This window comes from Spinacia oleracea, chromosome 2 (genome assembly GCF_020520425.1).
Source record: "Spinacia oleracea cultivar Varoflay chromosome 2, BTI_SOV_V1, whole genome shotgun sequence".
NCBI classification, from domain to species: Eukaryota; Viridiplantae; Streptophyta; class Magnoliopsida; order Caryophyllales; family Amaranthaceae; genus Spinacia; species Spinacia oleracea.
Genome location: NC_079488.1, coordinates 11,497,670 through 11,508,100, shown reverse-complemented (window position 1 = coordinate 11,508,100; position 10,431 = coordinate 11,497,670). Strand labels below are relative to the sequence as shown.

At 39.6% G+C, this 10,431-nt stretch overlaps 1 pseudogene; it reads left to right on the top strand.

The window, feature by feature from the left end:
- Positions 1 to 1,199: 1,199 nt before the first annotated feature.
- On the top strand, positions 1,200 to 1,912 carry LOC130466779 (auxin-binding protein ABP19a-like; annotated as a pseudogene).
- Positions 1,913 to 10,431: the final 8,519 nt, after the last annotated feature.

Here is a 10,431-nt window from a genome sequence, read left to right as displayed (position 1 = left end):
ATCAAAAAATAATCCATGTAAAATTCGGGACACGGTCCACTCCCAAAACCCAATCTATACTATATATTAAATAGCGTTTGTAAGAAAGTATGCGCTACACGTGGCTCTCTGTTTACGAGTCTTTCACTCCATGTAAATCTTTATATACATAAAAAATGTTAAACATGGTTTGTATAAAGTTTGAACCCCCAACCTTGATTTTAAACAATAAAACTTTTACAACTAGGACATGACATGTTTCATGTTATTATTGCAAAAAAATCTAACTGAATGTGAAGTTATTAATGTAGTAATTGGGGGCATCGTCCGGGCCCAAAAACTAGTTTTAAGATAAAAAGTCGTGCATGGTTGATATAGTTAATCAAACAGATCTATTACTATATACTAAAAGAGACACCAGGAATGACACGTGTCAATTCCTGGTGTAAAATTTTCCCGCCAAAAACCATTTCCTAAAAAAAAAATCTACTTTATTCTTTTTTATTTTCTTACCTTTTTCATGTTTATATATGGAAAAAATTATAAGATTATGTAATACTCCGTATGACATTATTAGACAATTTTGGTAATATTTTAGTCAAATCTTCATATCAATAGCAGAAAATATTTTTACTCAATATTTTGGTCAAATTAGCATATTAACCATATCAAATATTTTGGTCAAATCATCATATTAAACATTTAAAATATATATTTCGTATAATACTTAGTAGGACGGGCAATGTATATTATAAGATAAAATGATAAAATGAGTAGTTTCGAGATTTATTAATTACGCAATAGATGTAAGGGGTAAATATTTCATATAAAAAAGATGATTAAATAATAATTTTCAAATATCCGTGCGTGCACGGGATTTAATCTAGTGAGAAAATAAAGTGAAGTTTCCATTCAAAGTGTAAGTGTGAATACATATACTTTTAAATTTTGATTGATGCATATTTTATCAAAATAAAATCCATACATAATTGAAAAGACTTCAAATCAATAGAATGATTTTCCATTTCTAGATGTGAAGAATCTTAACAGCTACTTCAGCTCGGTCCTTTTTTGCATACGCAGTTGACTTTTATACCAAGTCAACTCATTTGCTATACAACACGAAGTATCATTTTACATTCCGATAGACCTATAAGTTCTCTATATAAAGGGCACCAAATGTTGCGAAGAAAATGCAAGAAACCAATCCACAATACTAAACCAACCCTATAACACTTAATTCGAAGATCTCGCACCACCTATATATTAGCTAACATAATGAACAATCTTGCATATTTCTCCGTATTTTGCCTCCTAGCCTCTTTTACTCATGCCATAGAACTCGACTTTTGTGTTGGGGATCCTAATCTCCCTAGGGGCCCTGAAGGGTATGTTTGCAAAGACCCTGCCAGTGTCACAACCGATGATTTCGTTTACACTGGTTTCCGTGGTGAAAGAACCATAACAAATATTTTCGGGAATAACGTGACTCTAGCATTTTCAGATGCATTCCCTGCCTTAAATGGTTTAGGCATCTCGATAGCAAGGTTAGACTTTGGCGTTTGTGATAATCCCACTACACTCCCATTGTACATCGGGAGTTCTTATTTTGGTCAAAGGATCAATCATTGCCGGATTTATTGATGCAAACAACACCGCATACTATAAAAGATTACAAGTTGGTGATATCATGGTGTTTCCACAAGCAATGCTTCACTTCCAAATCAATGTTGGTAGAACTCCGGCTACTGCATTTGTGAGTTTGAATGGTGCGAACCCGGCATTGCAACTCACTACTCCCTCTTTGTTTGCTGGTAATTTACCTGCTGATATAGCTGAGCAAATCACACTTTTGAGTCACGAGGAAGTAATGCGGATGAAAAGAATGTTCGGTACAACATAGTATATAGAAATTTATTTCAATGTTCGACCAATAAATATTTCAATTAATATTTTAATAAAGAGTGTATAAATTTTATGATTCTAGTATCTCTATTATATAAGCCAGCTCCTGAGGGCGTTTTAGTAACTTAACTTTTCGTGTCCACTTGCTAAAAGACGAAAATGTTAGGTTATGATACATATGACAATTCATAAATCATGCGGAAAAACCATAAACCCAGGAAAACATATTATTTACACATAATCATTTAGCATAGATTAGATGCATACTCTTTGTTGCGTGCCTTCCCTAGCTGCGCCCGAACCGAACAAGAACAAGTGTTTAGGACTCCAAGTGTCGTCCCTCCGTAGATAGTCCACAGCACGTCCGGATCCGCCTTAAGATTGACCAACTAGAATCGCCCTTAAGGTACTATTATTTTCGGCACTTTATAGGCAAATGTGTGACTGAATTTTTCTCTCAAAAACTCACTTTGAATACTTTGAAACTTGTGTTATAAATTGTGAGCCCTAGCCTCATATTTATAGCGGTATGGAAAGGGAATCGAAATCCTATTCAGATACAAATTAATCAAACCTAGAATCCTACAAGAACTCTAATTTAATTAATTTATCAAATATTAGGAATTTAATCATTAACCGAACTCTGCATGTTTTAGGAAACGTGCACGAACACAAACACTTGCACACACACGCACGGCAGCCACGATGGGCCCCATGCGTGCGCGCGAGCAGCAGCCCACTCAGCGCCCGCGCGCGCTGCGCGTGCTGTGCGCGCTGTGCGCGCTGCGCGCTGCGCGCAGCCTGCTGGGCCTGGCCTTGCGCTGGGCCTGGCGTGGCTGTTTGTGCGGCGCGCTTGGCTTGCTGGGCGATGGCCTGGCTTCGTGCTGGGCCTCGTCCGGCAGGCCTCGTCCGATGCTTATTCGTACGATGCGCTTCCGATTAAATTTTCCGATTCCGGAATTCATTTCCGATACGAACAATATTTAATATTTCCGATTCCGGAATTAATTTCCGTTTCGAACAAATATTTAATATTTCCGTTTCCGGAATTATTTTCCGATTCCGGTAATATTTCCGATTCTGACAATATTTCCGTTTCCGGCAATATTTCCGATTCTGGCAATATTTCCATTTCCGATAATATTTTCCGACACGTACCATGTTTCCGTTTCCGGCAACATCTACGACTTGGATAATATTTATATTTCCGATACGATCCATATTTCCGTTTCCGGCAATATCATCGTTTCCGGAGTATTCATTCCTTGCCTGTGACGATCTTAGCTCCCACTGAAACCAAGATCCGTCGGTTCCGAATATTCATAGATGGAGTATTTAATGCTATTAAATACTTGATCCGTTTACGTACTATTTGTGTGACCCTACGGGTTCAGTCAAGAGTAAGCTGTGGATTAATATCATTAATTCCACTTGAACTGAAGCGGCCTCTAGCTAGGCATTCAGCTCACTTGATCTCACTGAATTATTAACTTGTTAATTAATACTGAACCGCATTTATTAGACTTAACATAGAATGCATACTTGGACCAAGGGCATTATTTCCTTCAGTCTCCCACTTGTCCTTAGGGACAAGTGTGCATTTCCTAATTCCTTTGTCGCTCGATGCTTGCTCTTGAACATAAGGTAAGAGTTGTCATCCTTATTATGTCCAGAGGTGTTCCTCGGTTTCAGAGTTCAACTGATCAAATAAACAGATAATCATAGCCTATGATTCATCCGAGCACGGCCATGCATTTCACAGTTTCTAGCTCTCCGAGTGGCCTTGTACAACTTTTAAGCATCTCATCCCGATTTATGGGAGGACAATCCCAATCTTGCGATCTTGAGATTAGACTTCGTTTGATAGGTGATTACCTGAGCGTTGCCTTTATAGCCTCCTTTTACGGTGCGACGGTTGGTCAACGTCAAAGCAACCAGTTCTCAAACAAGTAATCTCAAATCACTCAGGTATTGAGGATTTAGTGTCTAATAATTTAATGAAATTTACTTATGACAGACTTTCATCTCTTACAGTAAAGTTTCATAGGTCTCGTCCGATACTAGTCTTCCCAAAGTAAGTATCTATGCAAATGATTATGACATTGCCATGTCCACATAGTTCAAGAAACAGAACTACTAGTCATCTTGCATTCTAATCGTCTAACGTTTTCTATGCGTCCAATTTTATAGAAAACTCCGATTAGGGACCATTTTCAACCTTTGACATTCAAGTTCACTTGATAGACATTTCTTAGTCACAGGACTGGTCCTGACAGTCTATCTTGAATATATCGTCAAATTGAAGGGACTCATCATTTAATAAACCACAAATTAAATAGAAAAATGAATTCTTTTTATTTATTGTGAATGATTAACCAATAATGTTTTACAAAGATTTAAACTCTAAAACTTTAAAACATTAAACAGAGACATCAAAGCCATTCTCCAATATGCTTGATTCCCATAGCTGCAGTGTGCGAGTTGTGCTTCGCCTGCGGCAGAGGTTTAGTTAATGGATCTGATATGTTGTCATCAGTTCCAATTTTGCTTATCTCGACTTCTTTTCTTTCAACGAACTCTCGTAGAAGGTGAAATCTACGAAGTACATGCTTGACTCTCTGGTGGTGTCTAGGCTCTTTTGCCTGTGCAATAGCTCCGTTATTATCACAATACAGGGCTATTGGTCCTTTAATGGAGGGGACTACACCAAGTTCTCCTATGAACTTCCTTAGCCATATAGCTTCCTTTGCTGCTTCATGTGCAGCAATGTACTCCGCTTCAGTTGTAGAATCCGCAATGGTGCTTTGCTTAGCACTTTTCCAGCTTACTGCTCCTCCGTTGAGGCAGAAGACAAACCCAGACTGTGATCTGAAATCATCTTTGTCGGTTTGGAAACTTGCGTCCGTATAGCCTTTAACAATTAATTCATCATCTCCACCATAGACCAGGAAGTCATCTTTGTGCCTTTTCAGGTACTTCAGAATGTTCTTGGCAGCAGTCCAATGCGCCTCTCCTGGGTCTGACTGGTATCTGCTCGTAGCACTGAGTGCGTACGCAACATCCGGGCGTGTACATATCATAGCATACATTATTGAACCAATCAATGATGCATATGGAATCCCATTCATTCGTCTACGCTCATCAAGTGTTTTTGGGCACTGAGTCTTGCTTAGAGTCATTCCATGAGACATGGGTAGGTAGCCTCGCTTGGAGTCCGCCATCTTGAACCTATCAAGCACCTTATTGATATAAGTGCTTTGACTAAGTCCAATCATCTTTTTAGATCTATCTCTGTAAATCTTGATGCCCAATATGTACTGTGCTTCTCCTAGATCCTTCATCGAAAAACATTTCCCAAGCCAAATCTTGACAGAGTTCAACATAGGAATGTCATTTCCGATAAGCAATATGTCGTCGACATATAATACTAGGAAAGCAATTTTGCTCCCACTGACCTTCTTGTATACACAAGATTCGTCCGCGTTCTTGATGAAACCAAAGTCACTGACTGCTTCATCAAAACGTATATTCCAGCTCCTGGATGCCTGCTTCAATCCGTAGATTGACTTCTTTAGCTTGCATACCTTTTTAGCATTCTTTGGATCCTCAAAACCTTCAGGCTGTGTCATAAACATAGTTTCTGTTAAAACGCCGTTTAAGAAAGCAGTTTTGACATCCATCTGCCATATTTCGTAATCGTAATATGCAGCGATTGCTAACATTATTCGAATAGACTTTAGCATTGCAACTGGTGAAAAGGTTTCATCGTAATCCACACCGTGGACTTGCCTGTAACCTTTTGCAACCAATCTAGCTTTGAAAACTTCAAGTTTCCCATCCTTGTCCTTTTTCAGTTTGAAAACCCATTTGCTTCCAATGGCTTGGTAGCCATCTGGAAAATCGACCAAATCCCATACTTGGTTTTCAGACATGGAGTCTAATTCAGATTGCATGGCTTCTTGCCATTGCTTGGAGCTAGGGCTCGTCATAGCTTGCTTATAAGTCGCAGGTTCATCACTTTCAAGTAATAGAACGTCATAGCTCTCGTTCGTCAAAATACCTAAGTACCTTTCCGGTTGAGATCTATATCTTTGCGATCTACGCGGGGTAACATTTCTAGATTGACCATGATTCTCACCAGATTCTTCTAAAGATCTCTGAGTTTCATCCTGAATGTCATCTTGAGCATTCTCTAGAGTTTGTTGTTCGACTCGAATTTCTTCGAGGTCTACTTTTCTCCCACTTGTCATTTTGGAAATGTGATTTTTCTCCAAAAAGACACCATCTCGAGCAACAAACACTTTGTTCTCAGATGTATTGTAGAAGTAATACCCCTTTGTTTCCTTTGGATAGCCCACAAGGATACATTTGTCAGATTTTGGATGAAGTTTGTCTGAAATTAATCGTTTGACGTATACTTCACATCCCCAAATCTTAAGAAAAGACACATTTGGAGGCTTTCCAAACCATAATTCGTATGGAGTCTTTTCGACAGCTTTAGACGGAGCTCTATTTATAGTGAGTGCAGCTGTATTTAGTGCATGTCCCCAAAATTCTAATGGAAGTTCGGCCTGACCCATCATTGACCTGACCATGTCTAGCAAGGTTCTGTTCCTCCGTTCTGACACACCGTTCCATTGTGGTGTTCCAGGAGGAGTCAATTCTGATAGAATTCCACATTCTTTCAGATGGTCATCAAATTCATAGCTCAGATATTCACCGCCTCTATCAGACCGCAGTGCCTTGATCTTCTTGCCTAATTGATTCTCTACTTCACTCTGAAATTCCTTGAATTTGTCAAAGGATTCAGACTTATGCTTCATTAGGTAGACATAACCATACCTACTGAAGTCATCAGTGAAAGTGATAAAGTAGCTGAAACCACCTCTAGCATTTGTACTCATTGGTCCACATACATCTGTATGGATTAAACCCAATAGTTCATTTGCTCTTTCTCCAACTTTAGAGAAAGGTTGCTTCGTCATTTTGCCAAGTAAACACGATTCGCATTTACCATAATCCTCTAAGTCAAATGGTTCTAGAATTCCTTCCCTTTGAAGTCTTTCTAAGCGTTTCAAGTTTATATGGCCTAATCGACAATGCCACAGATAGGTGAGATCTGAATCATCCTTTTTGGCCTTTTTGGTATTTATGTTATATACTTGTTTGTCGTGATCTAATAAATAAAGTCCATTGACTAATCTAGCAGATCCATAAAACATCTCTTTAAAATAAAACGAACAACTATTGTCTTTTATTATAAAGGAAAATCCCTTAGCATCTAAGCAAGAAACTGAAATGATGTTTTTAGTAAGACTTGGAACATGGAAACATTCTTCCAGTTCCAAAACTAGCCCGGAGGGCAACGACAAATAGTAAGTTCCTACAGCTAATGCAGCAATCCGTGCTCCATTTCCCACTCGTAGGTCGACTTCACCCTTGCTTAACTTTCTACTTCTTCTTAGTCCCTGTGGATTGGAACATAAGTGTGAGCCACAACCTGTATCTAATACCCAAGAAGTTGAATTAGCAAGTATACAGTCTATAACGAAAATACCTGAAGATGGAACGACTGTTCCGTTCTTCTGATCTTCCTTTAGCTTTGGACATTCTCTTTTGTAATGGCCTATTCCATCACAATAAAGACAGCTTGATGTGGACTTGTCCTGCTTTGATTTAGCATTGCCCTTGGACTTTCCACCTTTCTTGAATGGTCTCTTTCTAGCCTTGAGTAAATCTTTGGCTTCACAGTCCAGTACTATTTCAGCCTTTCTGACAAGGTGAATAAATTCTGCAACTGTTTCTTCTCTTGGTTCACTTAGGTATAGTTGCTTGAAGCGACCAAACCCACTGTGTAGTGAATTGAGCAAGACAGAGACTGCCATCCTTTCGCTTATTGGTGTTCCTAGTAGACTTAGGCGATCAAAATATGAACACATAAGATCCACATGGAACCTCAGTGGGACGCCTACCCTCTGTTTAGTGCGAAGGAGCTGAACATGTGTTTCTTGGACCTCCATCCTATAACACCTGTTGGGAGAACTAACCTTTAGACCAGACATTGATTCAATCAACTCATGGACGTTCAGGTCCCTGTCCTCCGTACTTCCACGACAGATATCCCTCAGATTCTTGATGAGCGTAAAAGGTTCATAGGCTACAAACCTTCTAGCCCAATCATCAGGGATATTGTTCAGCATGAGACTCATAACCTTTTTGAGATCCGCATCCCAGGCGTAAAATCTCTCAGGGATCATGTCTCTGGCATAGTAGCTTGGCATGGGATGTGACAGTACATACTCAAGTCCATTGAGTTTGACTATTTCAACTAGCTTAGCTTCCCATTCAAGAAAATTTGTCAGGTTCAGCTTGACCATAAGCTCAGAACCCATGATGATGTTTTGATTGTTGTTTGCCATATTAAAAACTACAATTGAAAAGAATAAACAAATAAATAACCATTCACAGTTTCTCTTAATAAACTTAAATTCTAGCATACATGCATAATTCAATGTTTATTAAGCATTTTATTCAAGTTATGTGTTCCGGCAGGTGTGAATAAAATGATTCCAAGATCCTAAAATCATTGAAGAACTAAGCACAGTTTGTCGACTTAATTCTAGAACATCTTAGGTAAGCAAAAGCCTTTTGCTAACAGTCTAGAAACTATTCTTGGTTGATAGGTACGTCTAAGAACTTATTAGGTAAACCTATCGAATTTGCCACGACATAAAAGGACTCCTTACTTATATCGTTGAGTTTCACCAAAACTAACATGTACTCACAATTATTTGTGTACCTTGCCCCTTTAGGACCAATAAGTAACACCTCGCTGAGCGAAAACTATTACTAGATTGATGTAAAGGATATCCAAGCAAGTGTATATTTTGGCATGGCACCTTTTAACTCAATTTTTAAGTTTGGAACTTAAGGCTCTTACTATGTTGGTTAGATTTTAAGTGAACTAAAATCCTTAATCATGCAACATAATCAAGCTTTTGATCTCATGCATTTTAAGACATATTTAAAACAATAAATAACTTAAAACATGCATAAGATATTTGTGATCTAGTATGGCCCGACTTCATCTTGAAGCTTTGACTTCAAAGTCCGTCTTGAAAATCTCCGTGGGAGGCACCATTTTCTTCAAATAGGATAAGCTATAACTAATTACAACTATTTGATGGTTCGCAGACCATATTTGAATTGAAAAATAACTTTGGTACTTTAGACCAATTACATTCAAATTAATGGTACGCAGACCATATTTTCTATCCTATTTGGGCCATACTAGTCACTTCATAACCTGCAAAACAGTACATATACAATATATACCATTCACCCATTCATTATCATGAATGGCCCACATAGCTGGTTAGTAAAACACATTATGCATCACGTAAACATTTGCAGTAATTAATCAAGGGCACCAATAATCTACCAATTATTCAGTCCTTATTAATTCTAATCAAGTTGTTTTAACCTTAAGGATTTGTAGACCTAATCAAGAGTTTATGACTAAAAAGCGCTCCCACTTAAACCAATAAATTCATATGCTTTACCAATTTTAAACATAAAAATGTATTTCTAGTCCAACCGGAAACATACAAATTTAATTAAAATTTAAAGCTCATATCAATTTATAATTGAATCCAAAAATTTAATTTAATTTCAGTCGTATTTAAATTAATTCATGATTTTAATTTTAGTAAAATAATTAGAATAAATAACATTTATTATAATTATAATATTCAAAATTAAAATCCAAGAAAATAATTCAAATTATTAATTTTAAAATTAATTAAAATTACGTGAACTGAAATTTTCAAATTAAACATTCAAAACGATCTAATCGTAACGCAAACACCCTACGCGTTGCACGCCCATGGGCTGTACGCACACAGCCATTGCTGGCCATGTGCGCGCAGCCCATGCGCTCGTCGCATAGCTGCTGCTTCCCTATCGCAAGCCTCCGCACGCATTGGTGCTCGCTGCGCGCGCCAACGCTCATCGCACGCGAGCTATCGCTCGCAGTGCGCGCGCGCGACATCGCTCGCTGGGCGCGCGACATCGCTCGCTGGGCGCGCGAGCCATCACTCGCTGGGCGCGCGAGCCATCGCTCGCTGGGCGCGCGACATCGCTCGCTGGGCGCGCGACATCGCTCGCTGTGCGCGCGAGCCATCGCTCGCTGGGGCGCGACATCGCTCGCTGGGCGGGCGACATCGCGCGCTGTGCGCGCGAGTAATGCTGGGCGCAGCGCTCGTGGCACGCGAGCTTGCGCTCGCTGCGCGCGAGGCTGCGCGCTCTTGTGCGAGGCAGCGCGCGTTGTGGCGCAGCTCGCTTGCTGCCCACACGCGACTGCCTTGGCTCGCCCTTCGCCTATGCCCATTCGTTCATTGCTCGTGGCACACGACACAAGGCAGGGCTGCTGCCTTGTGCTCGTGCACTACGCCCTTGCTCATTGCATTCGTGCCGCACGGGCGACGAGCTCCCTTGCTCGTCGTCGCATGCCCGCATTATACAACACCCCTTAAGGGTAACACGAAG